We start from the raw sequence: 27,475 nt of genomic DNA on the forward strand, positions 1-27,475 counted from the left end.
GTCAAAAATATATTGCACCCCTATGTTCATCGAAGCGTTATTTAAAATAATCAGGATACAGAAGCAACTTAAGTTCCCATCAATAGATGAATGGATAAAGAAGATGTGTGTGTGTGTGTGTGTGTGTGTGTGTGTGTGTGTGTGTGTGATGGAATATTACTCAGCCATAAAAAAGAATAAAATCTTGCCATTTGCTATAACATGGATAGACCTAGAGGGTATTATGTCAGGCAAAGAAAGACCACTACTGTATGATTTCACTTATACGTGGAATCTAAAAAACAAAACAAGTGAACAAATGTAACAAAACGGAAACAGTCATAGATACAGGGAACAAAATGGTGGTTGCTGGAGGGGAGAGGTTTGGAGGGGAGGAGAGAAACAGGTGAGAGAGATTAAGAGGTACAGACGTCTAGTTGCAAAATAGGTAAGTCAGGGGTATGAAATGTTCCTTGTGGGGAATATAGTCAATAATTATAATATCTTTGTATGGTGACAGATGGTAACTAGAATTATTACGTGATCATTTTGAAATGTATAGAAATATCGAATCACTATGCTGTGTAACAGGAACTGACATGGTGCTGTAGATCAATTATACTTCAAAAACAAACAAATAAACAAACTCATATACAAAGAGATCAGCCTTTTGGTTACCAGTGCGGGGGTAAACAGGAATTGGATAAAGGCAGTCAAAAGGTACAAACTTCCAGTTATAAGATAAATGAGTATACTGAATGTAAAGTACAACATGATAAATATAATTCACACTGCCATATGTTATAAATGAAATTTGTTAAGAGAGTAAATCCTAAGAGTTCTCATCCCAAGGAAAAAAATTTTTTTGTTTCTTTGATTTTTTTTTTTATCTATAGAAGAGGATAGATGTTCACTAAACTTACTGTGCTGATCATTTCATGATGTACCTAAGCCAAATCATTATGCTGTACACCTGAAATTCATACAGCTTTAAGTCAATTATATCTCCATAAAACTAGAAGAAAAAAAAGAAAGAAAAACAAACAAATGAATTAGTTCTGTGCTCCCTCAGGATGAATCGGTGAATCTGCTGCTGAGTGAAGCTGATTTTTTTTTTTTTGTAAATAATTCCAGTGGCTTCATAGTTCATACAGCACATGGTCACATATGGGGACATGTGGATGCTGATTCCATCCAGGAGTGCCCCCTGATCCTGGGCAGTGTGCTGCTTTTCAGGTCGTATTGGTTTAGTGTTTAAATAAAGGAACTCTACTGTGTGCATGACAAAGGGCCTCAGCTCTAAGTGAGCCTTGGCCATCTGACATCCTACCTAGACAGGAGTCATCTCGTTTACAGTGTATAACTCCCTCCCAAGGAGAAGTTACTACATTCTGCAGCGGAAGTGGCAGGGCTGGAGCCGAAGTCTCCCCAGAAGCCTGACCGTTTGCCACTACATACACATCAGTTGCTCTGCCCTTCTGCACTTAATCGGCATTTTGCAAATAAATGCAGGGAAAAGAGAATCATCAATTTTTGGAACACTTCTTTGGGCCAAATAATTTGCATATTTTAAAATGTTCAGTCTTCACATCAACCATAGGGGAAAGAGGGTTAATGCCAGTACCTGGAGTGAGGGTTACCGTATTTTCCCCATTTTATGTCATAGCAAACTGAGAATTGAGAATTGTAGAGGAAATGGGTCCTTTAAGGACATGAGGAAATCTGGTAAAGATGTTGGAGTAATGGTGCTACAAGTTAACCACAGATAATATGGTTTCTCGCCTCTGTGGATTTATAAAGTTCCCCCTCAACAAGGTCACTCAGCTTATTTCTTTTACAGGTAGTGCAATGCCATGCCTTGTCCAAAAGTGTGATGAATGTTTGTCTACCGGAAGAAAAAGATAAAGTTCAGCCTTTCCTCCTTTCCCACACACTTTCACAGTGGCTTGTAGTTGAAGGACTCAAGTTCCCCTTCTCTGCCTACATTGGACTGGCACTGGGGCTGAAGGAGATGGGGTGATGTGCTGGCCCAGGGTGACTGTTCACAGGCCTTCCTGACAGCAGGTTAGGGCCCTGGTGAAACACAAAATCAGTGGTCCTTCCAGCAAAGACTCACTGGTTGAAAATCTGTACATAAAATTATGACTGATTCACAGCAAAACTGCCCTATACTCCCCTTCCCCAAGTCTTGGGAGAGAATTTTTCTCCTCCCCGTCTCCTTTTCCCCAAGAGCTGGTTGAGTGAGTTGAATCAAGGACGTGATCCCAGCTCACATTGTCACGTCCTCACAGAGCACAGGTGGGCTAACAACATCAAGGCAAGACAGATCAAGGAAGAGCCAGAACCTAGAATGATGTGCCTCTTGAATTGAGGCGGGTTGCAGATGAGAGGGCACAAACCCGGCTGGGGACCAAGGATCTTTGTCCGGCCAAGTGGCTGAATGTGGTGTCAGGACTGGAATGTCCCAAGGTCGGATATCTGGCCAGCAACTGCTGTTGCTTGTTAGGTTGGTGAGGGTGTACATGAGGGGGCTGCTCCTTGTCTCACTAAGTATTAGCACTAATGAAGCTGAGTTTGGCCTAGCTTCTTCTAGTAACCCAGTCTGTCTCAATATGGAAAGTCACTTGTGGGGTGGAACATGCCAGGAAGTTGAGGATGATCCTCTTAGGAGACCAGAGCCTTAAGCTAAGTGTGGTGTTTCCCAGAGAAGATCCAGGAATAGAATAGGGACCCTTGAAGGAAGCCTTACTGTGCCTCTGGGTTTGGAGTGAGGAGTGAGGGAGGAACTCATACACAGGGTCTATCAGGGAAATGAGTCCAGAAGTATCAACAAGCCCCAGTTAAGGTCATCCTTTTTTTTTTTTTTTTTATATCCAGGAGGGATTTATGGGTGAAGGTGAGGCTGAGAAACTATGATGTGGCAATAGCATACAAGAGTCTGCGCTATCTTCTGATCTCCTGCCCTTCTTTGTCATTTCCCTGGGGTAGGAAACCTCTGCCCTTTGATTTCCTTACTTAGAAAAGTTTTCTTTTGTTTCAAGTGTCCAGGAATTGTATGTCAGGAGGTAAATAAAATAATGGAAACAAGGCAGGAAGATAAACAGAGCTGGTGAGGTCAGTCCCTTCTTGGTTCCCATCCGAGTTTCCTTATCCTGTTACTTGAATTAAGCAGTGAAGACAGCTTCAGAAGAAAGTGTACGCAATGATGAATTAAATGCTTACTTTTAAGTGAATATATAGACTGAGTTTTCGTATGAAAGAAACTTAAAAGTCCTGGAGCTAGGAAGGCAAAATAAAAATGAACAACAGCAACCAAAAAAAAAATAGTAACCTCCTTACTTTCTGAGTGACTGAGGATACAGTTCAGAAATTCTTTACTGTTTTTCATGTGTTTATACATCTTAAAAATGTTACCCTGGGAGCAGGAAAATAGTCATACTTATTTACTAGTGTCTTTTATGTGTCAGGGACTATGATGGAATTTTTATGGCTGTGAACTCATTTAATGCTCAAAAAAGTGCTACTGAAATCTGTATTACTGGCCATGATGAGAAAATTGCAGCCCAGAATGGTTATGTGGGCTGCCCACAGGAGAAGCACTGGTAAACGGACCTGAAGGATTCGAACTCTGTCTTCACAAACATGCTGTCCATAACCCTACTGGTGAACCTGTTCTACCAAGTGGGACTGTCTTAAAAGATACCTTTCAGAGTCTTTGCCTTTACGCTACAGATTCCTCATATATTGATTCAAAGATGAGCTTGAACTTTCCTTCAGTTTCCTCAGTCTTTGATAATTGAACCTTCCTATTTTGAGCATGAAGTACTTTAAATATTGCTACTTAAAGGAATAGAAAGATTAAAAAAAGAAATGAAATTAAGAGATTTTATACTATGAGAGGATGTAAAAAAGTTTTTTGAGCTTCTCTTGGGTCTTATGTGATTTCCTGTTTTAATATACAAGTAAGTTAAATGAAATTCAATTGCAGGCATTATACATTTTGCAGGCATTCTACCCTGTTTGTTAGAGTTCAAGACTATGGCTAATTTTATATTTCCAGCCAGTTTGTTTTCTTTCAGATGAAAATTTCTATCTTCATTCTATACCATTCTGTCTTTCTTAGGGTTACATTATCAGATTTAGACAAATAAGTCTTCATAACATGTTGCAAAAATTTTTTATTTTCCCTTTTTTTCTTCAATGAAAACATCTGATACTATGAATTTTCCCCTTATTACTCCTTTGCCTGAGTCCTGTAGGATTTCATATATAGCTTTTTCAAAATAATTAGTTTCTGGCCAGCATTTATTGAACACCTATGACATTCTAGTGTACAGGTTTATGTATCTATTTATCTCTCTTTGTATAGAGATACATATATATATATATCTGAAACTTGGAAACAGGCAAATAGGCAAAAGGATGGTGGTCAAAGTCTTATTTGTATAGTCCCTACTCAAGGATTATCTAATTCTCTAGGCCTATATGCCTTTCTTTACTTTTCTTTGATTTACTATTTACTATTGGCTAAGATATTTTACAGGTCTATAAAGGGTAGATGAATGCCTATAGAAAATGGTGCAATGCAAATGAATTTTTTCCATTAAGAAAGATAATCCCAAAAGTATAATTTTGATGCCCTGCAAGGCATTAAACAAAGTTTGTGTCTCCTTTAGCAATCTGATTTCAGCATTCTTTCTTTCAGTGACTATATATATTTCTCCACTCCTATAATCCTTTGAAACAATATTTCTATTCTATTTGTTTTCTCATTGAATTAAATACATCTTTAATATGTGATTATCTTATATTTGTTTGAGGGTCTTTTTTTATTTAACATTTTGGAGATTGCTTTACACTAGGATCAATGTTAGAAGCGTTCACCTGTGTCAAAGAAAAACCAGAGCTAGACAGTGATTAAAGCAGTAAAACTCATTTTACTCAGGAACCATTGCAATAAGGGAAAAAGAGGCCTCGGTATAGAACTGGGCTTAATTCCAAGTACAACAAGGGAAATTGGGGATTTACAGCTAAGGAACAGGGTAGGGGAGTAGTCAGTGGATGGAGAATTACTGTAAGAGGGACCATCAAGAATAAGGGGGTTCTTACTAACCTGACTCAACAGGATCCTTGCTGAAGGCAGGCCAGGGTGATCACAATTCACTGGAGGGATGAGGAATCTGATCAGGTACTGAGGGTGAGGATTCTTTCTAAACTGAGTTAGCAGGATTCTTGTTTAAATTGGACTCTACAAGGACAGAGATGAAAGCAGACGGCTCAGAGGAGCCTGACTAAAGCTTGGCAAGGAGAGACTCTTTGTCACATGCATTGTGCAATTTAATCTTCACATAAATCTTCCCTGGCGGGCTTATCACTGTCTCCACTGTGCAGAGGAAGACGCAGAGGCTCAAGAGTGTTCAAGTGGCTTAGTGCAGGATGGACAGGGCGCAATGTGGAAGCACCAAATGAGCCCCGCTTTATGTGAATCAAAGTCCACTGCCGATTATACTTCACCAGGCTACCCTGAAAACTCACATGCTTCTCACCAAGGAGAGTGATGATCAAGTGTGGCTGAGGGTAACCCAATACCGTGCACAAAAGAATCTAGATAAACAAAAGGAAGAAATAAGGAAAAAAGGTTGAGATTGTCTACAATAGAACTATGGTACTCTTGTTTTTCTTCCTCCCCATAAATCAGAAATAAAATGTGCAAAATGTCCATGAATTATCTGGACTCCTTGGATGGATTTTACTTGGATTGTACCCATCTCTTACCTCAAACCTGAATATTTGCTTATGGGGTATACAGGGTAAAAAATAAAAGGTAGCAGAGGTGTTTGCTTTACATTAATAAAACAAAACATTGGGAGGAGCAAAGAACCATAAATGCATCTAGACCTTGGCCAAGCATCCAGTTTTTATCTTCCACTGTGTAAAAGTGCAGTTCCCAAGCTTAGTTTTTGAACACTGTAGGATGTTTTCAGTTTTTCTCAAAGATCTCATACAGTTCTCAAAACAAAATTGGTTATAATTCTCATTACTTAAAAATAAATATATGAGAGGTGTGCCATGGCATTAAGTCAACAATAGACTGCGTCAACTCCAAAATTACTGGAAATGATTAGGGAAACTTAAGTGGTAGGTGCAGTGAGAGAGGCATGGATGAACAAGTCTTAAACATCTCTCCCTCTCTCTTTCTCTTACTATAAAATTACTCCCAGCTCTGCCCACAGTAATCACTGCAGTAGGTAATGCTAGCACTCAAATGTAATTAAAATACTAGGGCTGAAACTCAGCATGCTGTGGTATCTATCCCTAACAGCAAACAGTCCTTGAAACCTTCTACTAACTGGCATGAGTATACATTCACTAGGATTCCAGATTTAAGAGGCTGGGAAGTTGGTTTCGTGTCTGAAAGTGCCATTAGCAACACCTCCTGTTGTTATATTCTGGGTCCTGATTAAAGGCACCCCACACGTATTCATTTAATCCAAAAGCCTCCGGGCCCTCCTGATGTGTCTTGGTCCTCTACTTCTCACGCTCCTACAAGATCCCATGGTTACTGCATCCTCTGTTTCCATGGAACCTGGCTTCTGTTTCCTCCTCATCGACCCTGCCCTGGATTAACCCTCATCAGCCTCTGGTCTGACTGGTGACTCCCTATATTCTGTGTACTTAGCTTCCCTTCTGTTCTCCACTTCTTCCCCTCTGTAGGTGATTCCTTGGATTGTTGTGAAAACATCTGCGTGATGTTGCCACTTGGCTTCAAACTCTAGTGGTTTCGCATGGCTTAAGAAGCAAGGTACGCAGACTCTTTTTTTCTCCCCCCAGGGTAGGGGAGGTAATTAAGTTTATTTGTTTATTTACTTTAATGAAGGTTCGAGGAATTGAACTCAGGACCTCATGCATGCCAAGCACACACTCCCCCACTGAGCTATACCCTCCCCCGCTTGCTGAGCCTACCAGGGCTTTTCTGACCCAGCCAATCTCCCCTCTCCTGTAGCTCACCTTTGCTCACAGGCTGATCTGGGATCTGTTTACATTTGCTTTCAGCAGAATATGCCAGATGGTGTTGAGTCAGCCATTCCTCTGTGCTGGATTGCTTCCCTCTTAACCTGGACTAGGTTCTCCTTCTCAGTACTGCACCATAGCTGTTTGTTTATAACATTTCCTTGAGGGATTGTGCTGTTCTTTGGGGCAAGGCAGGGTCCAATGTAAGTCGATGCCCCTGTGCCTAACAGGGAGCAATTTTCCATAAATGTTTGTGGGTTGAATGAATGAATGAGTGAAATGGGACCGTTTTTGCATGAAGCAGTGAATGCAACTTAGCTCTGTTTAGCTATGTAAAAAATTGCATGAATAGGACCTAAGGAATTCTATTATTTGTCCACAAAAGCATGTTGTCTCTCCTCTTTCCTTTTCTCTATAATCCCATCTCTGTAAGTGTATCTCTATAAATCAGGGGTCATTGCCATCATTACTGTTCCCCCCAAGGGGGAAGCAGAGCAATAATGCACTGTATGTGCTAGAGGGCAGAGAAGGTACAAACCAAGGTTTGCTGAGGTCCTCCCTAGCTCACAGCCTGTCCTTGGGTTAGGCAGGCCAGTCTTCATGGACTTGTGGGGATTTGAACACACACACACACACGTGGCATACACACAAACAAGCTGGGGAAAAAGGTGAACATTAGCAGCAAAGGGACAAATCAAAATCATGCATCACTTAACATTCAAGGAAAAGGATGTAGCATCACTTTTCCGTAATTTTCTGCCAAAAATTCATAACCTGAATCTAATCAGAGGAAGCACCAGACAAAGCCAAATTGAGGGACTTTATCCAAAATAAACAGCCTGTAATCTTAAAAACTGTCAAGGTCAGACAAATCTAGGTAAGACTGAGGAAAGCGTTTTAAAATAAAGGAAGCTAAAGAGACATAACTAAAAGCACTATGTGATTCTGAACTGGACCCTTTTGTTTTAAAGTACATTATTGGGTCATTTGATGAAATTTGAACAGAATCCAGGAGCAAACGCTACATGTCTTAAATGTTAATTTCCTGATTTTGATGGTGGTGGTGTGGTTACGGAGGAGAATGTTATTGTTGTAGGGAATACACACTCAAGTATCACTGAGTGATGGGACTTCTGTTTGGCAAGTTACTTTCAAGTATTTCAGAAAGAGTTTTTTGTCCTTTAATTGCTTTTTTTTCTTTTTTTGGTAAATTTGAGATGGCTTGAAAAAAATTTTTTAAAGAAAAAAGTTAATAAATAAAATTGAACATTTTCCGACAGTCAAGTTGTCCTGATGAGATTCGCTGTGCATTATATGCTGATGGAAATGTGAAGAAGAGGGGTCTTGGTGTTCCTTGAGAAGCTTTGGAGGTGAAGAGGTGGTGAAGCCTGGGGCATAGCCAAGAGCAAGTCTGCATCTCAACAGCTCTCAGCAGGTGAAAACAGGCTCCAAAGACAGACTGTCAGCTCCGGGAGAGCAGAGTTACCTCCCAGGGGCAGGTGCAATTAGCAGGTTTCTAGGGACTGGGGAACAAGATGCCAATTTGATGATTTACTGTGAGAAATGCACTCAAGGCCACTGGCACTCCGACTAGCAGATTTCCTCCCTGTAGCAAACTTCAAGGGAAGCTGGGTGGTAATTAGGAGACTGCTTGGTAAATAAGGAATCACAGCGGGAGGAGTTGGCCAGTGTGATCAGAGCATCCAGAGGCATCCGGCCAGGGCAGCCTGATTCATGCTGTCTGCACTGGAGCCTCACACTTGGCAATGCCACGGGGAGGCGGGAGTCTGGGGCGGGGCAGGGTGGGGCGGAGCTTGCCCTCCCTTGGGTAGAGCTGGGGTGGCCTCCCAGGCTCCAGTTTTTGTCTGCTTCCATGGTTGGCCACCCTTCTGCTTCTGTTCTTTCATTAAATATGGTAATAGCCTCAACCAGGTTGTGAACCCCTAAATACTTTTTGCTTGTGTGTAATTTGGTGTTGACTCCTGGGTTGATTTTGTATGTTCATTCTCAGGGACATATAGCACTTTATTCAGGGTCCTCAGAGATCCTTTTTGCCACTACTGGCCATGTGGGAACTTGGGTTAGAGAGAGGCAGCATTCTAGAGTAGCAACTTCCCTCTTTCTGTTTTTTTTTTTTTTGAGTCTAGAGCCATGCAAAAGGAAGGAAACCTTTTTTTTCCCCCAGAGACTTATCTCCTTGGAATATCTTATTATCTATTTAACTTCCCTGGGTTGCAGACTTTCTTTTAGAGATTTAGTCCAAATGGGTATATTTTTTCCCCTTTGAGACCAATGTGCTCCCCTGCTATGAACCAAAGGAGTTTGGATCCTTGGTGCAAAGTCTACGCAGGGCTGTCATACGTGAATGGAGATTACAGTTCTCTTTCTGCAACTGAGTAGTGTTCTCCCACCCCAACCCTGTCCCTTCGTTCCCTCCTTCACTGGAGGGTTTGCGGTTCTGTCTCTCACAGGTGGCCGTATCTCCTCCAGGGCACTTGAAGGCCCCTGGGTACTTTGCTCTGGAATCTGTGGTCCCAGATGGCTTCTTATGTAAAAGCTTTGTTTCCTGGTGGGTGTTACACAGGATTGCCCAAACCTTGAGACTCCTGAGTGTTCGAGCCTGTTTGTGAAGAGATGCTGGAAACCTGAAACCAGGCACGCCAGTGAGTCCACCCACAACCCAGGACCAATGGTTCTGTACGGCTCATTGGTTAGAGACCAGCCAAGAGGGTCTGGGTCCTTCTGTGAGTGATGGAGGCCATGGGAACTCTCAGGCATGAACCCTGCAATCTTCAAAGGAAGGTCAGAAGGCTGTTTTGATTTTTACAAAAGAAGCACACATACATATATGGACTGGCTCACACTGCTCCAACTTAAGGGTCCTCAATGTAGTGTCATTTTAGATTTTGTTTACTCTTTTGCCCATACCATGATAAGGCCTTTCATACAAATGCCTTTATAAATGATAACCACTCCTTTCCAGAACATGCCTGATTTGTGTTTTTTGTATTGTGGACACTGAACCCTGTGTTCAGTTGGGGGATCAGGAGAGAGTCTACCCGGTCACCAGGTCAGCTGTTGAGTCCCAGCTTGGCCATCTGTGTTCCATGGCAGATGCCGGCAACCTCACTGTCCTCTCACCTAGAAGTGCTGCCTCATGAGTTGCTCACAGCCCTTAGCACCTGGCGGACACAAACAGTAGCTTGGAGGGTGGTGTGGAGGGCACCTACGAAGCTCAAGGAACAGAGACTTGGTTTCCATTTGCAAGCAAAACAAAACCAAAAGCCCCATGTGAATTCTGGCACTAGTCTTTGCCATCTGTTTGATTTTTTTTTTTTTACTGGGTCAGGGGCTATGATGAGTACCAAACTCTGTAGACCTGTGAAAAGGATGAGAAATAGAATCACCTGGAACATGTTATTCAAAGCAGGTAGGGCCTGTGGTCTCCCTAGGGACCTGTAACATTCACTTTCATTCTGTCCCTGGGCCTCCTTGCATCTGGGAGTAGGGGAGCGGGTGACAGAAAAGGCAGGCTGTAACAAGAAATGTGTTCCTTGGGGTACCCTCCCAAGCTGTGCCTCTGTCAGTCAGATTTCCTATTTGATGGAAAGAGTTCTGCCCTCTCCAGCTCTGCCAGGCATTCCCCTTGGGCGGGATGTGAAACTGATGTGAAACTGATCCCTCTCCTCCAAGTGGTGAAGTGGCGCGAGGCTGACAGCTGTGTAAGAAAACACTCCCTGTAATGGGCTTTGGGTCCCTGCTCAGTCAAGAGACAGACTTTTTACTCCCAGTGACAGCTGCAAAGTACAGATTTATGGTGGAGCACTAGCTCTGAATTCCAATTACCATTTGAGTTTCAAAAGAGCCTGCATTTCCATGTCTATGGTGCACTTTTACAACTTGCTGCTGTGATAGCCCGTACACAGTCATCGACTGTTACTAATATTTCTAGCCAAATGATTTGCAGAATGAGAGCACAGGTGATAGATACTTAAGGCTTTGCTCCTTGGGGGATGAAAGTGCTGGGAAATCTGCTCTGAATTTCAAGAGGTGAGAAAGGCGGGTGGAATAAGGAAGGAAGGCGATGAGATTTTGGAATTTGGGTGACACCCAAGAGGCTGCAGAAAACAGGTATTTCTGTTTATAGCGATTAATTTTTGTTTCAAAGGCCAGCTTTCCCTAATGACGGTTCCGTGTTCCAGAGAGTTAATGAAGGGTCTTGGGGACACCCGTGCTTCATGTTTTACACACACACAGGTGGAGGCAGAAGCATTCAGATCTACTACAACTTGACAGTCTATTTCCTATGGTTGAAGAATGACTGGATTCACTACTGTAAGAGCAGGATAGTGAGGATCTGGAGACTCACCGACTCACCCTGAGCCCAAGCTGTATTTCTTGCTTGTTAATGCTCCGCAGGGTAGCAGGATGGAAGGCGTATCTTCCAACTTGATTAATTCGTGATTCTTACACTCTTGCATAGCTGAGACATTTTAGCAATGGATTCAAGCGTGCAGATTTCAAGTAACAACTTCATTGCTTCTGCTTTAGGAAATACACGTGTCTGTCCACATACCTATCAGCATAATGGAGGAATATAAATCTCAGTGTTTTAAAATACTTTAAAAAAAATTACCAAGACTACTTAGTGCCTTAACAAAAATCCTGCTTCTGAACTGGAAAAAGGACAAAAGCCTTAATGTGGGCTAGTTTTATTTTGGACCCTTTGAAACCCAGTGTGAAGGCTAAAATTCTGCTACGTGGAGAAGTTAAAACAAAAGAAATGGCAAGGTTTGGGTTGTGCTAAATTAAAGTGACAAGGTACAGATAACAGGGCAGGGCCATGCCCACAAATTAGCCCTCTCTAATTTGCTGCTGTGGAAAGTACTGCTTTGGCGTTGCATTGTAATTTCTTTCTTGAATTAAAAGTTTAAAAAAGAAAAGTCTACTTTGCTCAAAAGAGAAAACCTGAAAAACTCAAGTCTTCCAGCATTGAAATGGCCAATGGCTCCCTGTATTCAGAGAGTGATTTGAGCAAGTTCTGCTCCAAAAATATGTAAATTACATGGTTGTATTTTTAGAAGCCGCCCTACGTGTTGGCTTGTTTTGTGTGCTACTTAAATTACCCTTTTCCAAAGTTTTTGTTGCAATTCAGAATGCATTTTGTGTTGAGCAGGTGGCAGCGGTCTTTTGTGCGGTCTGCTGTGTAAATACAGTACCACATCATGCACAGAATGGATGTCTGATGGGTGGGGTTGAGGTGGGGGGCAAGTATCCCTTCTCCAACTTCTGTTTAGTTCTAGGCAATAGTTCAGTAGATATTGGTGGGGAGCCAGGATGACGTTTGGTTTCTCCAACCACAAAATGTCTTGCCCCAAATTATAATATTCCTTTCCCCAAACTCAACTTCCCAGAAGGCTGAGATGTTGTCATTTTGCCAAGTGTTGTGGCACACGAACTATTATATTACAGAAAATCAACTGCATAGATTGCGGGACAAAAGTCAGGATTGTTTTTTACAGCAGTGTAAAAAATTGCGATTCATGATAATTTATGAATTTTGTTTTTAGTTTCAGTGGGTGTTTGCTCAAGAAGAGACCCATGCTTCCATATCAGACTGTCCACCCTTGGGTGCTGACATTTGCACCCTCATGTGAGGCTTTAATTCCTCATAGCTCATTCCACACCAACATATAAGGTGTTTCCTAAAGTGTGTTCCACAGATGCAATGTTTAAAGGGTTCCACAGTCAGATAAATTTGAGAGACACAGAGATAAACAAAGCCAATCAATTGCTTTACTGGAGGATTTTGAAATTGCCCTAAATTTGTATCAATTAGCTAAAAACATTTCAGACATTTTCTCGTATCCATAGAGCAGTGTGGGTCTTGACAGACTAAAAGAGCCAGTTAAGATAAATTGGACCAGTAGGAAGTATTTTTCTAATTCTGAATTCTTAAGTAGTCTTAAATAGTCTTTTAAATTCTTAAATAGAAAATGAACCTGTAATTTAAAATATTTTTATTCGTACTGTTTGTAAACTTGCTGACTTGGTTCCAACCCTTGTTATTGAATGTGTTTTAAAAGAGTAAATAAAAAATTTACAAGAAGTGAGAAACCGTAGAGGGGATTTCCTGAACGGTGAGCATGATCAGGTACCGGAACCATGTTGTAGAGTCTTTCCTCCCTTGTGGACTAGGAAGGGGCACAGGTGCTGGATTTTTCATGTTCTACGTGTAAATGTACCTGGACATTAGTTTGTGGACAGTTCAAGTTTTGACTCTTAAAAATATTTATATTCCCATGAATAATTTACATTTTTGTTAACCTTAGGGCGTATATCCCATTGTGAAATCACCCATTGTCATTACAGGTAACTTGGGGCTCCCTTGTGAGTTGTCACTTAAGTACTAGCTGGTTCCTGCAGCTTGACTCCTCTGTAGTGTAGAGTTGTAGCTTGCTGACAACTTTTATACAGATTGATGTGCATTCCATGAAGAAGAGTTTTGCCTCTCTCACACTGCACTTTCTACTGGAACAGATAAACTGGCAATTGAGGGGTCTTAATAATTATGATCAGTCTAACCAGAGTAATGGTATCCTGTTTGAGAAAGGGCAGTCTGCCCTTGGTAACACTGATCTAATGAATGGACGCAGGCTGTGAAGCTGGACATTACCTGAGGTCTATCCTTGCTCTACCGTGCCTGTATAACCGTAGACAAACTACAGTCCATCCTCATGCTTTGTGGATTCCATATCTGTGAACTTGCCTTCTCAAGAGTATGTGATTATAACCCCAAACCAGTGCTTATGGTGCTTTTGTAGTCATTCGCAGACATGCAGTGAACATTGTTTTGAATCACCCAGTGCGTAAGTTCCCAGCTGAGGTCAAGTAAGTCACTCTTATTTCAGCTCTTGTGCTATAAACAAATGTCCTTTTCCTAGTCTATTTAGTGCCACATTTTCCACATCTTTATGCTTTTTAAAAAAATTTCACTATTTAAAATTAGCCTAAAGCAAAGTGACGGAGTGCTCTCTGTGTTCCTAAGTGCAAGAAGGCTGTGCTCTGCCTTACAGACAACATATGTGCTAGGTGAGCTTTGTACCGGCATGAGTGACTGTGTTGTTGCCAAGAGTTCGATGTTGATGAATCGACAGTGTATATTAGATAAGGTGTCTTTAAACAGAAATACACACGAAACCAGGTTATTTATTAATTGGCTGAAGGAAACGTTGTGATCAGTTGTTCACTCGTGGGAACCTAATTCTGTGTTTCCCCTCTGAGCAGTGGGTCAACGTTTGCTAATTCAGTGATCGTGGAGACTTTATAGAGCATAACGAATAAGAAGAACTGACTCTTTCTTTGATCTCTCTGAATCGCAGCTTCCCTATAGGTAGAGTGTCCTAACTCATCATAAAGCCCAGAATGAAAGTGAGAATTTATCAATCATTATGCTAGTTCAACAGGTGTAAACAAAGACTGTGTCATGCAAACTGGGTCATACAGTCATCCTATCAGAGGTAATCTGGAAAGCAAAATACCTAATTTCAGTATCTTTCAGCAAATATTTCTGGACCCTCTCCTGTGGGGCTGGGTACTGTACTGGGCAGCGGTAAACAAAACCACCATATCCCCTGTCTTCATGGAGTTTACTGTCCCTGGAAGAGGGGACATGAAGGCATAAGCATTCAAGTAAATATATTGTCACATGTTTTGACTGGTTTGATGAAAGAAGATTACAGCCAGTTCTATAGATTGTGCTTGTAGAGAATAAATATCTAATTTTGAAGTGGAGTGGTAAGGCAAGGAAGAGGTCTCTGAGAAGGTGAGAGTTACAGCAAGATCAGAAGATGAGCTTTCCAGTGGAGAATGAGTTAGCATAGAACCTACCCTTTCCAGGAAGACCTTAGTGGCTGAAAAGTAATGAACAAGGACAGGATGATGCAAGCTAGGATCATGGTAAGGGTTGGGTTCTAGGAGCACTGGGGATCCACGGAGGGCCTCTCAGTTGGGAAGTGATAAGATATTTTCAAAGTTCTCTGTAATGAATGGAATTGGGAGTTGGAGGAGGAGCAAGTGAATGCAGAGCACTAGGAAGGAGGCTACGGCAGAAATCCCAGGGGAAGAGGTGGTGGCAGTGGAGGTGGAAGAAGACTGGGAGAGATACTTAAGAGGTCAGATCTGCTGGTCTTGACAATGAATATGAGTGTATGGATCAAGAAAAAAAGAGTTAGCAATGATTCGTAGATTGCTTGATTGAACTAGGGGGTCCACTTCCTGAAAGGGGGAATGTTGAGGAAGACACATTGTAGGAGAGGAGACAAGAATTTAGCAAATTAGGTGTCAGTGTATTTATATAGAAGTCGACCTGCAAACATTAGTTTCTCCCCCTCCCCCTCTTTTTTTTATCCTAGCCATAGCGATTTTTAAAATATTTGTCCTTTTCCTCTCCCTGTATTTTTGTCTGTGGGTTTGTGTGTATTGGGGTCAAGATTCAGTCAATGTTCTTTCATTTATCATATCAGTTTTCTGAATAATCATTTGCACACGTTAGTAGGAGATCAGTTAACACTGCATCTCCTCCCTTCTGCTTCTATCCGAAAACTTCAGCAGTTTACCTGGTCCAGGTTCAGATCTGCTTCAGGGGGCCAGGAAGAGAGAAAACTGGAGCCAGATCTGGCCCAGACCCTTGCACAGCTCACAGGTGCCCAGTGTGGCCTCCCAGTGTCCAGTTCTTCAGGGTACACGCCTGAGCTCAGCTCCTGGGTGCAGGCTTCCAGAGCCACCGTGACCAGATTGTGGAAGCACTCTCTCCAGATCCTGTTTTTTAAACTTGGGTTTTACTTCTGATGTATCCTTCTGTCTTTGGGACCTGTTGGAAGGAAACTTCCTCTCCTGACTTAGGTTCTAATGGTGTGGGGCTTGCCCTTTGGCTGACAATGGACAAACTCACAGGAAAAAAGAGAAGGTTTATTTCCAGATACTTGCAAGAGTACTCAGTAATTGGGTAATTTGCCAAATAGCCAGAAGTAAATGTTTATACACCAATTTAAGAAAAAGGGGTGGGGGGCTTAGAGCTTCAGTGGGGAAGTAGGGAAAGTTCTTTTCGGCTTTTTGATACTAATAGAAGCAGAATTTATACTTTCTGATGCTAAGGATCTGTCTTCCCTCTGAAGGGGAGGAAAGGGGCGGCTGTATATTAAGAAGGCTCTGCTGTAAGTTTAGATAATTTTTATTTTCTATAGCTGTTTATTACTCTGATGTTGTCAGTTAAAAGTAATTTTAATACCACTTTGGAGGGCTATTAATTAATCCTCTTCAGACTCTAAGTTTCCTTTTCTGTCAGGACGACCCCTACCCATCAAAGAATATAATTAAGTTGAATGTCCAAAAGGAAGCGTTCTGGATCTTTTTTTTCCTGGCAGCTCCTCTGTCCTTATGCAGATTTACCCATCTTCTTCCCACTGAACTACTCTGCCTTCCAAGGAGTGTTGGGAGGGTAACCCTCTCAGGTCTATAAAGGTCAGGGCCTTCCCGTTCCTGGGGAGGTACTAGTGGTCACCGCTCATTTGCATAACTATGCGAGGCCACTGAGTTGACTCATCCCTGAACTAAGATCTGCTTCTGGTGACCTAAGTTTGCCCACCCAGACAGACATGGTTTGACAGCTTCCCTTTTTTGAAACTTGTAAGACCTGCCACATTCTGTGGATACAGAGATTTTTAACTAAGCGATAATTCAGGGATACTGTGCATTACATACGAGTTCACAGATTTCGTGCAACTTTTTGATCTTGGCTAGAGGAAATGTTTAAAAAACAGTGATCATAAGGTCAGGCCTCTGTGCAAAAGTATAGTCTTAAACCTTGCTAACCGAGTTGGCTCAGCCCTTCCCTCTTGGACTGCATGAACTGGTGGTGCTTTTCAATTAGGAAAAATTTGATATCTGGTTACTGGTTCCTTAAAAAAAACAGAAAGCTTTTCCTTTTTTTCAGTTACCAAGTTTTTAGCAGGGAAATGGTAACCTGTTAAGGTGTGATTGTGCATGCTTTTGAATACTGCTTTGCTTCCAAGAAGAGAAACTATTAGAGGAATCAGGGAGACAGGAACAAAGAACCAAAAATTACTATGTAGAAGCTCTAGAGTTTTTAAAACAACTAAGTAATGCTCTTTTCATCTGACAAGTAATATACAATATACTGAGCTTTTTGCAAGACTTCCAAAAATGTATTAATAAGTTCTTGGACAACGTGGAGAAATGGGAGCTGGATACTGACACCGTTAGATACAAATGGTTGCATAACAATAGCAAGGCTTCAAGCCACCTCCTCCCTTTTCCTTTCTGGGGCTGCTTGGGTGTCCAAGGTGCTGGTCTTCAGCCAAAACTCACTGGTACACCGGTCCCTCACGGCCAGAGTCTGTTCTGGTTGGTCACCGTGCACTCTGAGCCTGTGTTAAATATTTTAAATGTGATCTCAGGTATAATAAACTAGAGCTCTTGGGAAAAGCAGGCTGAAGCTGGACCAGGGCCAGATGAGCTATTTGGGCTCTTCATATATGATACCCGTACCCTAGATATGATTTAAATGAAAAACAATCATAAAATAAGTGTCAGGAAATCCAACACAGGGCACATTTGCCCGTGGTGATGACTTCGGCTTGTTTTTAGAGCTAGTAAGCAGCATGTTTTGTTTGATTTTCTCATTGATTGGATGCCTCTGCTTTGCTAGTGCCTTAAGCTGAGCCTTTGTGGAGTTCAGAGTGGGCCTCCTAAGGCAGCAGGGAAAGGAGAGAACTGGGAATTAGGCATTGATTCTGTTTACATTTTGAGCTTCTATCGGTAGTTGTGTTGGCTTTAAGTGAGTAAAAATTGTTTGCATAGTCATTAAGGGTTTATGATAATGGGTTGAATTGTTTCAAAGAAAAGCATTGCTTAAATTAAACTAGCACCGTGAACAAATCAGCCTTAGACTTCTTGTAATTAAAAAAAAAATGAAGCGAAATACTCAACAGAGGGATTTGCCACAAAATCTAAATTTATTAAATGACCACTTTTGCATATTGGTTTACTTAGATTATTTGCTTTTGGCTTTAGGGTAAATAAGCGTGCCTTTTCCAGAACAGACCTCCCCTCGTGCCACCTTCAGTTTTACGCTGGACTCTCTTGCTGCCCTTGCAAATGCTGACTTGCAAAGCAGATGGTGAGGCGGGGTTTGAGGTGATGATCTTTTGAGGTGTCACAGCATACTGTGACTATTTCTCAGCACTGGGGGTCTGGTTGGAAGAGTAGGGGGAGCTTGACAAGCCTCCGGATTCAGGGCTGGTTCTAGCTTCATTGTCGTCATTAAGAGCCTGTCTGACTGGGGAGATGTCTCATGATAATCTCAAGCTCCTTTCTGCTCTATGCCAGCTTGAAAAGAAAGCTAATTATGAAGAAAAAAGAGTGCTGAAGAGAAGCACCAACTGCCAGATCCCTTAATGAGTGAAGGATTTATCTAGAAACACAGCTGAAAAAATACCCATTAAATGTGTAAACTAGACTGAAGGGATTGGCAGAAAGTAGACTGACAATTATTTATTGAATTACTGCATTTTTATTAGTTTGAAATATTCTTGCATATGTTCTAGTTCGCTCTAGGGAGGAGAGAAAAGTGTATTAGTACAATTCAAAGTTATAAAACATGTTAATTGTGAAACTGCTAGAACTTTAAAAATGAGATGTTTAGGATAGGTGCGCTGAGTGGATAAAAAGAGAAATCTATGGAAAATTCTATTTTGAACCTACCAGCCTTTGTGACCTTAGGAAATAAAAATAACGATCACTTACTGAGTATTTATTGTGTGCCAGGGTCTCATGGAATCATCATAGCAACCCTACGAGGTAGCGGCATTATTCGTGTTTTACAGACGAGTAACCGAGGCCTGGCGAGCTTAAGGGAAGGGATTTGCCCAGAGTCACCTGGCTGGTTAGTGAGGGCAGGGTTTCCACCCCAGACCCTCTGACCTCAGAGGTTATGGTGTTAAACATATGAAGATGTGTTTGTTGCCTCTGTCACTTAGCTTCTCTGCTTAGTTATTTTTAAAATTGGAGATCAAGACTAGATTATTTGTGATAAATCAGATAGTTGTGGAATTAGAAGCTCATTTCCTTTTTTTTTTTAACTGAAACTGAGCAGAGCCAAAGTTCTGCGAAAGGTGAAGAGAATGACTAAATGGCAAGTATTAGCAAGAATTTGTAGCAATTTAAGTCATTTCAGGATTTTACTTTTGACAGTTATTTTTTTTATTAGTTTCAGTTAACAGGGACATGGAAGGAAGGTATATCTGAGCCTACATCTCAGCTGCTTTCTCATTTCTCTCTGTATGAACCCCCACCCCCACCCCATCATCCTGGAGTTGCTAAATCACCACATGACAGGCCATCGACTCATCAAGGGAGTGATGAGTAAATGCAGTGGGTGCATGAGAGGAGGGAATTTCAGGCAAGGAATAAGAAACACCCCGGTGATGAAGAGAACCGGCAAGAGACTGCAGTTATTCTGTGCTGTTTAGACCTGGAGGTTATTAAGCTCTACATCAGTAGGAAACGTGCACCTTACTTCTTTAGGAAAGAAAATATTCATTCTTCACCAGATGATAGATTCTTCTGCATCATGCGCAGTGTCCTAAGACATAGCTACTTTAAATACATACAGAAAAGTTTAAAGGTACTTCCATTATTTATTATTAGTACAGGAATGCTTCATCTTTTGTTATTATGCTAAAATTTGGCCTTTCAGATAAGTGAATTTTCTAGGTAAATACGTATCAAAATTTAACATTTTTATTTTAATAAATTATGATGGAAATTTATCATTTGATTAAGTACACCATATGGGCAAATGAGGATAGGTAACAAATATATATTATTTAATGAAGAATAATAAACTTGATACCATGTACCCACCACCCAGCCTAAGAAATAGAACATCACCAGTGCCTTTGAAGCCCTGATCCCATTCCCTTCCCTCAGCCTTGTAACCTTTGTCTTCAATATTTTATTAATGATTTCTTTTGTTTTTTTTAGAGTTATACATATATAAACTATATTTTGGAACTTTATAAAAATAGAATTATTCTTTATGACCGTTTCTGACTTGCATTAAAATTATGTTTCTGAGATTCACCCATGTTGATGTATATAGCTTTTGTTCATTTTCACTCTTTACCATGTATTCCATTTTATGGATATATCGCAGTTTATTTTTCCTAGAATAAACATTTATTTGCATTGTTTCCAGTTTCTTGCTGTTAAGGTGATGCTCTGAATATTTTTGTACACCTCTCGCAGATGAGCAAGAGTTTCTCCAGGGAGAGGAGCTGTGTTGTCGGGTGTATAGCTGACAGCTTTACTAGGCGATGCCAGTAGTTGTGTCAATTTAAATTCCTCAGGACTATAGGAGACTTCCTGTTTCTTCACACACTTATCAACATTTGAGGTTGTCAGATGGTATAAATTTTCTGGTCTCATTGGTGTTAAGTGTTACATTGAGGTTTCTTGGCATTTCTCTAATTATTAATGAAATTGACCATATTTTCAAAGTTTTATTGACCTTCATGTGTTTTCTTTCTTGAAATGCCTGCATAGGCCTTTTGGATTGCATATCCTTTACATATAGAGTCATTGGAGTTCTCTGTATACTATATGTAATAAATCTTTGTTCATTACAAATGTTACAAATAACTTCTCAGTATGTGACATATTTTTTATCCAGTACCTTTTGATGAGTAGTTCTTAATTATATCGTAGATGAATTGATCATTCTCTTTCTGTTTTGGGCTGTTTATATCATGCTTAAGATATCCTTCTTACTATTTGATAATTAAGATATTCTTGTGTGTATTTTTTTGGGATTTTTGTTTCTGTTCATATAAATACCTAAACTCAGGAATGGTTCCATTTAATATAAATTATGATATAAGGATTGAATTTAATTTTTCCCTTCATTGTTCCAATGCCATTTATTAAATAGTTCATTTTCTACCACACTGGTCTGCAGTGTCAGCTTCAGCATATAGTAAGCTTCTGTTTCTATGTGGGCTTTTCTCCAGCCTTTATATGTGTTACATGTCCTTGCTGATGTCCTTACAATGTTGAGTCCTCTTATTCATAAACTTTATATATCTCTTCATTTATTTTGGTGTTTAATATTTTTCAATAAATTTTATTATCTTATACAAAAAGATCTTGTAAAATTTTGTTTAACAAAACTCTAAGTACCTTTTTGAAAAATTATTGTATTGTATATTTAAAAGATTGCTTTTCCTAATGCTTTGTTGCTGGTATATAGAAATGCAAATCATTTCTGTACATTATCTTATATGCAGAAACCTTGGCAAACTGTCTTATTAATACTAAGGTTTCTAGTAGGCAGTCGTATCATCCAAATAATGACAAATCTGCTTCCCCCGCAGATAAGATCAATCCTTATAATGCATATTTGTTTTTCTTGTCTTATTGTGTAGGCTGAGAACTCTACTTCAATATTTAATAGAGGTTGTGCTATTTGACTTCCTTGCCTTGTTTTCAATTTTAGAGGGAAAGCTTGATGGTTCATAATTAAGCATGATGATTGCTTTTTATAGACATTCTTTAGGAAGAAAATTCACCTCTATTCCTAATTTGCCTTCTTTGCTCAAAGGCTTTAAAAATAATGATTGACTTATGTGTTGGTAATTCTGATGCCCTGTTTAGTCATGGCAGAAAGGAGTTAAACTTATTATTCATGATTGGTGAAGATGTCAGCAGTGAAGGTTAGTGGAGGTGGGAAGGTGGGGTAAGTAATATGTGATTGCTGTATGCTTATTTCTGCTTGTTTGTATGCTATGAAATAATTTCATATAAATTACCTCATTTTGGTTATTATTTCCAGCTTCTTTTTTCTTGTTTAGAGTATTCTGATTACATGACTATGACTGGAACCCAGGTCTGATGCCCACCAATTTTTCCTGCTACACTCTGATGATACTTAATTTGCACTATGCTTAAGTAACTAGTTCTTTCTTCTGTTGTTTACCCCTGTCTCTCCATGTCACACATTTACTGAGTTTAATCTGTAACCTGTTATTTTTCTCTGTACTTCTGAGGAATTGTCTTAAATTGTCTAAGAAATAAGTGGCTTCCTCAAAATCCAATCAGTTTATTCATTTGTTCACTTCCTCTTTCATCAACTATTCATGAAATATGTGATTAGAGACATCATGGTGAAAAAGAGAGCATCTCTGCCCTCATAGAGTTTACACTCTGGAGTGGAATTATAAACAAACCAGATGAGTGTGTAATATGGGGCAAGCTAGTGATAAATGATGAGTGAAGGAGGGAGAGAGAGGGAGAAGATGACTGGGAATGTGTGTGCTGGGGTGTGTGCGTGCACACCAGTTTTACTAGTATTAGGTCATGTAGAGAAGGCTTCTCTGAGGAGATATCATTTGGACTGAGTTGTGAATACGGTGAACATGCCAGCTATGGGAAGTTGTGGGAACAGTGGGTGGAAAGTGTGATAAGGCTGAGGAACTTCAAGACATTCTGGGTGATCTGAAGAGACTGAGCAAGGAGGAGCAGAGGAGGAGGTGGGGACAGAGAGAGAAGCAGGGGCAAGAAAATGTTGAGCTTGTAAAAACTTCTCATCAGATAGGTTGTGCTTTCGGATTCTTATTGACATAATGGAACTAGGTAGGTGTAAAGTATTTCAGTAGCATCTGGTGTCTTTTTGTTCTTTTACTCAGTGATTTCTCCAGTCCATTATGCTGTTGTTGAGAATAAGAATTAAACCCCTTGAGAGCAGCAGCCTGAGTTTCTTTCACTCTTGTGTCAGAGTTTCTAAGCTCCATGATTGATGGAAGGAAAGACCCTTGTTAATATTTATGGAACGAATAGAGAATTTCTCTTTTTCCCTTGGAGCAGTTTGGGGACTGCTGTCGCTGAACTGGGGCAGAGTCTTTGCATCATCCTGGAAAATGCTGCTATTCTGCCGAGAATCTAGAGGAACGAAACTTGGAAAAGGGCAGGTGCAAGCTAGATGTCTTCCTGGCTTTGAAATGCCGTGGATGAGGCTCATTAGTGTGAAGACTGGAAATTCTCTAAGTCTGACTTCCTCTTCAAGTAGAAACACATGACTTTGATGAGTTTAATGATTTGTTCATGATTCCATAACCTAGTCTTACTTTAGCTACTGTTCTGAGCACTAGGTGAGAGATTGGAACTAATCTGATTTTCAGTTTTGGCCTAACCTCTATGCCTCAGTCTCCTACTTATCAAATGAGATTGTGCATCAGTATTTGCCTACCTACCTCTTAGAGAGTCTATATGTGTGATGAAATGAGAAGGATGTTTGGTTTACCTGTTTTAGTATATGAGAAATAGTTAATACTAAAGTCTGATATAAAATAATTATTACTGTTTATTTTTGTTGTAAGCAACATAATTTAACTCTGAAAAAAATTACACTGAACATTCCACTGAGACCACCTAAATATGACCATAATTTCTTCCTTTGTCTTTTAGAATAGACAAAGTTATGAAAATTGAGGGCAAAAAATAAGGATACCTCTTCTGAATTTTCTTTCTCATCCTTTAACCCCTTTGAGTATGATAGGTTTTTCTCCTTAGAGTTTAGAAAAAAATTCTAGGTCATTTTAATAACCCTAGGACCCTCTTTGATGGAGAGGTCTCTGTAAGTGGTGGATGGAAGTGAAATCTTAGTTTGGTGATTCATCCATCCTATCAGTGTGTAGTGGCTGTAATCTTTAGTAGGTTATATACAATGAATATTACCTGTTTAACAATTTTATACTCGTGAAACTTAAAATCGCACACAGTGGATATCATGACAACACAGGAAGGAGAATGGTTCTCATGGTCCTTTGAGTATGTCTATCTGCCTAGCAAAAACACAAGTGTTGAGTTGGAATAATTGTAAGTAATTGAGAGAAACGAGTCTACTATTGAGGAAAAGAAGAATCTTCAGATGGTCTGCATTGATTAACTGGTTGGTTAGTTCCTCAGCTCATCACTGTGCCTCAGAAGCCACATTTGTTCCCCTGTGTCTTTTGAACTTTTATGATTGCTGAGATTAAAGTTTTGGTTTTAAGAACTGATGACAGATGAAAATTGTCAGTTCTGCAGTAGAAGACAGTATTCTCTCCTGCTTTTTCTAATGAGGAGTGCGTCTCGAGGGACTGGTGTTGAGCCCATCTCCTGCTGCCTTTATATCCCGCGGAGGCTTTGGTGCTGACCAACACTAACCAGAGGGAGCTTGGATGCCGTCTCTTCCCTGTTGAGCTCTGTTGGGCTTCCGTCTTGTTCTGTCATACTTCAACATGAGCCCCTGCAGCAAGCCTGGGAGTTGGTCAGTGTTCACCAAAACAACTTCTTTTATTTTCAGGTGCCCATTTGAAAGACTTCAGTCTGAAATTTCACAGCCTTTCATGACTCTAAAAATTTAGGACCACAACATAGAATTTAAAACACGAAGTAGAAATGTGGCCTGATATTGGAAGTTATTTTAGTAAAAGTGAATGTTTTCCAATCGACGGGAGTGGACAGGGAAACTACTGTTGCTTTCCCATTTCATGCAAGCGCAGGTGTAAACCTGTAGGGGGGCAGGGCAAAGAGCTTTTTATTTGATAAAAGCTAAAAACATATCCACATCTCTCACCTTTCAACTTATGACAGTCATTCACAATTGTCAAATATAAAGGTGTTCTGGACACCATCCCGAGCTCATCTTTAACACGTTCCAACTGCTAGACATAGAAGAGTTTATAAAAAACATCTTGAGCTTTGTTGAAAAGATACTTTGGACTCATCTTCAATTGGATTCACTTTCTGAGTTATTTTTCCATCAATGGTGATGGAACAGGAAATATCCTGAGCTATATTGCACCTGAAAAACAGGATGTGTCCACAAAAGCACTCCAGTGTGCTCCCCTTTCTTAAGCATAACTTGCCAAATTTTCAGATGGTGAAATGACAGGAAGAAGAAATTTGGTTTGACTTGAACTTTCTCTTATCATAATTACCAAAAGTAAGAATTCTGGGGGAAAAATTCCAGAGCAGAAACAAAGACCAGAATTCAAGCCCTAAAGTGTGCCTTATAGAACTCACCCATTATTTTTCCTACTACAGTAAAGTTTTTTTTTGAAACAAACAAACAAAGATGGAAAGAAGTCTCTTTTCCCAACTGGATCAACATTTAGGTGAAAGCAAAAAATGGCCAAGTGTGAGTAAAACTCTTCAGAAGATCCTTAATTTAAGTATAAGTCTGTTTCAACAGTCTAGATTTTTGTCTGAAACTTGGAACGCTTTTAGTCATAGGTTCAATACTATATTTGGCAGAATTGATGTTAGACACACAGACATATGAGGGTCCCCTGAGTATCTATGAAGTCTCATTTAACATTAATAAAAATATAGGTAAAAACTGACTGGAGAATTTGATTCTAAGGGAAAAATGTATTGGGGATTCCAGTTTGATATGCTGGGAGGGTATTATCCTTCACCACTGCTTATTCTGTCTTAAAGGTTTCCCGTAAGTGATTAAACCAATTTCCTATTAGTAAACCTTAAGCCTGTTTAGAACATTTTCCTATGGAAAACAAAGCAGTCGCCATCTGTGTTGATGGCAGTGGGTTCAATATTACACTTACGGATAAGGATGCAGAGTGCAATTACTCTTCACTCTTGTCATTTGCAACCACATGTGCCTTAACTGGCCAGTTGATCTGGGGATTGGATTGAAATCCTTCTGAAATTTGAGAAGCTTAATTTGATCCCACTTTTGAATAAGCAGCCACCCTACCTCCTGGTTGTTTATGCCAAGGAGTACCCTCAAGCAGATCCTGGATTTTTCTCAAAATAAATGATTTGTGTCTGTTGGCTCCCCAGAGTTTTATGCTTTAATGTGTGGCTGAATTAATTTCTGCCTGGAAAAAATTTAAGAAGATATTTGAAATGTCTACTTTATTTAAAAAAAAAAAAACTCAGTGGAGTTGCATAAACTTTCGTTTTAAGCTGTGTAACTTCCCAGTGAACTCTCTTGTACCTGAGTGAATTGATTTGCTATTTAGGGTCTTTGCCATAATAAGCTCATTAAGTGCTGAGGCCTGCTACCAAAATGTCATTGTTTCAGTTTTGAGGACTTGTTCTGAGGCTGTACTCTGACAGAGCTGGATGTCAATTAAGATTATTCCTTGTTAGTGGAAATAAAATCATGTTACCTGCTTATAAAAGAATCCCTCTGTTCTTTCTCGGGGGTGGTAGTCGGGTGGGAGGGGGAGTATATTCAGCTCACACAGAGTTTACCCATTCATTTCAAGACAGAAGGTAAAAAGACAGAGATTGTGGAGAGAGATCCCTGTCTAAGCTCACTGGAAGTTATGACTGTAACCATGGGCAGAGCTGTGTGTCTGGGTTCATTTCAACTTGCAGGTTCTCTCACGGCATCGTGACCCTGAAAAACTCAGACTGCCTGAATCCTGTCCACAGGGTCCAAGTCACAAGCCAGTTCAGGAAGTTACCGTCAATATTATGTAAGCATGAAGTAGGAAGCTGCAGTTGGGACCCATGAGGGGGAAAGTGTTTAAAGCCTCCTTTCTGGTGAACTGAATTGGTTGTGAAAGCCTGGATTTGCTGGTTCGTAATGCTAATGGTGGCTGGCTCTCACTCTGTACCAGAGCCTGTTCTAAGCACTTTGTGTGCCTTACAGTCAGGGCAAGTCCAGTTTGATGGTTCAGAACACAGACTTCGGACTGGCTAGATTGCTAAGCAGCCAAGTGAGTGGCTGATTTCCTCAGTCACTCCATTTCCTCTTTTTCAGAATGGGGATTGTCGCAGCACCTACGTCAGAGGGCTGTTAGGAGGACTGAGTGAGTCAAAATATGTGAACTGTTCAGTAGGGAACCTGGCACCTAGTAAGCTGTATAAACATTAACTATGAGCATCATCGTCTTATTACTCATCTCAAGAAAGCTATGAGATAGCTCCTGTGGTTCGCCCCATTTTATAGTTGAGTCAGTTGAGCGCGGTTTTTCCAGGGCTTCAGTCTAGAAGGCAGTGAAACTAAGATTAGCATACAGGCGATCTGAGTCCAGTCTCTGGCTGTCGCTGCTGCACTCTCCTGCTTCTCAGCTTAACAAAAAGGAACTGGCCATGAGTTTCAGGGCTAATTGGTAATGGAGCAGATTAGGTTTACAAAGAAGAGGGAGACTGAGAGGAGTGTTTCTTGTGCTAGTAGTGTGGACTTTACCGCTGGCTCCTCCAGGTGAGTCTGCTTGGTAGTGGTCACCAGATTGGCTGGGGTGCTTCTCCCGTTTGGAGTAGTCCTCGCTCAGGAATGGCATCACCATCTACTCTGTTACGTAAGCCAGAGTCCTGGGTCACCCTTAACTTCTGCTTCTCCCTCTTCCCAGTTTATCCAGTTTATCATCAATTTCTGTTGATATTGATT

General features: G+C 40.6%; 1 protein-coding gene across 3 annotated transcripts in view; it reads left to right on the forward strand.

The window, feature by feature from the left end:
• Nucleotides 1-27,475, forward strand: part of ELMO1 (engulfment and cell motility 1) — a 488,726-nt gene that overhangs the window by 43,860 nt on the left and 417,391 nt on the right. The window contains exon 2 of one of the 3 annotated variants that reach the window (XM_072964661.1): nucleotides 6,694-6,781. The exons of the other annotated variants lie outside the window; for them this stretch is intronic. The gene's annotated coding sequence lies outside the window, so the exon portion shown is untranslated. The remainder of the gene's footprint in view (nucleotides 1-6,693; nucleotides 6,782-27,475) is intronic. 3 annotated transcript variants of the gene reach the window in all.

This window comes from Vicugna pacos, chromosome 7, assembly GCF_048564905.1.
Source record: "Vicugna pacos chromosome 7, VicPac4, whole genome shotgun sequence".
Classification (NCBI taxonomy): domain Eukaryota; kingdom Metazoa; phylum Chordata; class Mammalia; order Artiodactyla; family Camelidae; genus Vicugna; species Vicugna pacos.